Source organism: Hibiscus syriacus, unplaced genomic scaffold (assembly GCF_006381635.1).
Source record: "Hibiscus syriacus cultivar Baekdansim isolate YM2019G1 unplaced genomic scaffold, ASM638163v2 tig00111513_pilon, whole genome shotgun sequence".
NCBI lineage: Eukaryota > Viridiplantae > Streptophyta > Magnoliopsida > Malvales > Malvaceae > Hibiscus > Hibiscus syriacus.
Window position 1 is genome coordinate 217,821 of NW_024063111.1, and position 4,621 is coordinate 222,441.

Sequence of the window (4,621 nt, forward strand, 5' to 3'; positions counted from 1 at the left end):
GCATTTTAGATATATTTTAAAAAAATGGTATGGAGGTTTTGTTCAACCTGGTAATGGGTGCATTTTCCATGGATAGATGGAAGAAGGGATGTTGACAGGTGTCAATTCAATAGGGTTCATCGACGCGGGACTCTATTAAGTCACCTCTTACGTGTCACTTCAATATTATCAGATCTTTCTTCTAAATGCTTAGGTAAATGTTTAGGGTATTTATTCATCCAATTATTCACATAATATTATTTCGGTCACTTAATTATTTTTTAAAATAATATTTATTTTTATATTTTAGTTTTATTTTATTAATGATGTATAATTATAAAATAATTTTACATAATTATTGAAAAAATTAAAATATTTCACGTTAACGGTTCTATTTATTTTATAGTAATAAGTGTCTAAAGTGAAACTAAAACGTAACGTCAAATATGATTTTAAAAATAAAAATAATTGGATGAACAAAATAAAATTACATGAATAGTTGGATGACTAAAATTACATGAATATTTTTCTAACATCATCCTACTATTCTATTTAAAATTTGAATTTTCATCATATATTTTAATTTTTTATGTAATACAATTTTATAATATAATGTCATCGGCGTTAAAAAATTGAAATACATTCAAATGTTAATAAAAGTTTTGAAGACCAAATTAGAAAATGTTGATAATTTTTTGGACTGGATGTTTAATATTTAAAAGAATGTTAATATTTTTATGTTTTTCTAAAAGAAAATCTAAGAACTAAGTTATATTTCTTTGAGATGACATTGTTTAATGTTTTTGAAAAGGCGAAATGGTCATTTTGGTTCCTCAATCTTATTAGTTTAGATATATTAATCCTTAAAATTTTATTTAATTTTTCTGTCTTATAATTTTATTATATTTTTGTCTAATTAACTTTTTAACACAGTAAAATAGTAACCAACTGTTAACCGGCAGGCAACCTACACTAGACTTGTGTGCCGATGCGGACTCCGATAAGGCGATAACCCACACTTTTAGCACATTTGGGTAAATTATTCTTTTGGTCCCTCTTCCTTTGTATGTGTTATAATTTAATCTTAATTTCACTTGAATTAATTTAATCCTAATTTTTAATCAACCAAACTAATTTGGTTTTCAATAATTAACTTAACAGTTCATAATTATAATATATAACAAATAAAATTGATTGTATTCTACTTAAATTAAAATTTATCTTAATACCGATTTAATTCTAATTCTTTTTACCGGATCGTTAACCTGCAATCTATTTTTTTATAATTATCATAATCTATGTACTATTCATTAAATTGTTATCAGGTAAACTATTACAAACCTGTTTTAAGCATAGTTTATACCAAAATACTATTAATGGCTATATACATGCCAACTAGAAAATCAAAATACATCAGAAAGATGTCATTACTGATACTGAAGATATACTCCTCGATAGGTATGATTTCGAATACTCCTAAACTCCGACTTCTGCTTTTTACATACACATGAAAGTCATCACACGCTAAGTATACACTTAGTGACACAATTATAGTAATAATCAATGCAATACAACACAAAAATAAAAATAAATAAATAACAATATTAAATGCATTATGATACTTTAGTTGTATTTCAATCATGTTACCATATATTAACATGATATAAACCACATATAAAATTTCTTAGCAACATACTTGTCATTCATTCCAAAAGTTCATAAGCTTGTTCACATGCTTATCATTTAATAACCAATAAACCATAGCCCAAATATAAGCCTATGAAAACCTTGGGTACACGAGTCAAATATGCACCGAAGTGCTAATACACATAAGGTTGTGCCCCCCATAATACACATAAGGTCGTGCCCACCATATGCACTAAGTGTCCTTTATATACACTATAGTGCTAAATCAAATATGCAACCTGCTGCTGGACTCTATGGCATGCCAACTATACCACTGTCCCTCCATGACATACATGTGCATATAGTCTATATTTATTTCATCAATGGCAATTTATATCAACATAATTCAATATTGGGCAATTCATACCCGAAATAACATCCACTATAAATAACATCCATCATAAATAACTAGAGATCAATGCATTTTATATTAACTTTTGACATATTCATAACATGTCAAATATATGATTAATGACATAGATATCATGTCAATATAAATAAGGCACACTCATCGCAAGTCTTCTTAATGATGTATAAAACATCCATGTATTACGTTATGTATGTATTGCACTCACTTTGACACTTTTTATACAAGTCAAAATACAAGTCTCACTAAGCTTTAAGATCATTTTTCCTTTCTTTTGTTGCTAGTTAGATCTCGGTTTTGATTGATGTCTATAAATACATCAAACATATAACACAAATAGTCAAAAGCACATGTTAGAATTCATCTAACCCATGCACATATAGTGTAGGAAAAAATCATAATATTCATTCCAATACAACGTTGTAATTACAATGTTTCCTACACTTCATTTTCACCTTAACTTACTTGAATTCACCTTTAAAATCACAATTTCACCTTAAGCCCTTATTTGTCTCTTTTAGGCTTTAAGGAATAATCATAAAAATTTCACATTTCAATTTTAATTCCAATAATTTAATCATTAAATTAATCATTAAAAGATAACAAATATCATAAATAAGCCACTTAAATTTTCTTATAAATTTTTCCTTAAGAAACCCATATGACCTAATATAATGCATCACATTCTAAAGTGTTTTCAAGTTCCAAACAACACATTTAAACATGTATTGTAATTTTCTACCATAACCTTCATCAAATTCAAACTTTTGAATATAATTCCAAATTTTTTCTTAAAATGTCGTTTTGGTCACTATTAAGATTCAATCATTCTTTCTCATTTTTCAAGCTTGAATAAACAAGCTAACACATAAAACATAATATTCTCATCATATCTAACATAAAAATTAATTCAAAACATCAACCCTTAACTTTTCATATTTTCCAAATGGATCCCTAAAGGAAAACTAATGGATTTTTCATTACTTAGAACATGAAATCAACATCACAACACTTATATCATCATTTTCAAGTCTTGAAACCTCAAATTTCATCCCTTCATCCATCATTTTCATAAATTTAGGGTTATAAGCATGAACAACATGAACAAATGGTACCAAATGAAAGATAATTCAACGGAGAACAAAATTAGGTTTCATGTTTTAACCTTAAACCTAACTCAAAAAGCTTAAAAAAATACTTATGTTTTTGATGTACTTCACGACAGCAGTAGATTCAAGGGCGAATTTCTTGAAAAATCACCCTTATAATCATTATTTTCCCGTCAGACACCGTTTCCACTTTATTTCCTGATCTAACACCCTTTATAGGAAGTCACAGCTCCTACATCGCGCCTTACGCTGATGTGGCGCTAGGGGTAAGGCGTGCACCCTGAAACGCGCCTTGCGAAAGGTGTAAAAAATTTGGGTGTTAATTTTGTAAATATTTTTAAAATAGTACCTAATATGTAATTAATTTTTATTAAGGTGATATTTATGTAAAAAAGTCAACTTTATTTATTTTTTTGGTAAAAAAACTTTCTACCTTAAAATCTTTAAATTTTCTTTTGTAAATTATTTTATAACTCGATAAATTTTGATTTTTGTATAAAATTACACAATACGTATAATCTAGTATAGGAAAACTATGAGGGTAAGTATTTTAAAATATGAATAATTTTATAAAAAATTTATAACTAATATTTATTTTACAAAATGATGATGATGATGATAAATATTTTATAATTTAAAAATTATAAATTTCATATATTTTTGAAAATTTTATTGACTTTTAAAATTAATTGTTTAAAAATATAAAAAATATTAAAATAAACTTTTAATTACATTTGAGGGATCAAATGAATAATTATTCATTAATTATTATTTTTAACAACAGTTAATAATGTTTATTCATTTTTAATAAAATTATTTTGATTTTTGCATGAAATTACACAATACATATAATCTAGTATAGAAAAACTTTGAAGGTAAGTATTTCAAAATATGAATAATTTTATAAAAGTTTTATAACTAGGATTTATTTTACAAAATGATGATGATGATAAATATATTATAATTTTAAAAATTATAAATTTCATATATTTTTGAAAAGTTTATTGACTTTTAAAATTAATTGTTTAAAAATATAAAAATATATTAAAATAAGCTTTTAATTACATTTGAGGGATCAAATGAATTATTATTCATTAATTATTATTTTTTAACAACAATTAATAATGTTTATTCATTTTAATAAAATTATTTTGATTTTTGAATGAAATTACACAATATGTATAATCTAGTATAAGAAAACTTTGAGGGTAAGAATTTTAAAATATGAATAATTTTATAAAAGTTTTATAACTATTATTTATTTTACAAAATGATGATGATGATGATGATGATAAATATTTTATAATTTAAAAAGTATAAATTTCATATATTTTTGAAAAATTTATTGACTTTTAAAATTAATTGTTTAAAAATATAAAAAAATATTAAAATAAACTTTTAATTACATTTGAGGGATCAAATGAATTATTATTCATTAATTATTATTTTTTAACAACAGTTATTAATATTTATTCATTTT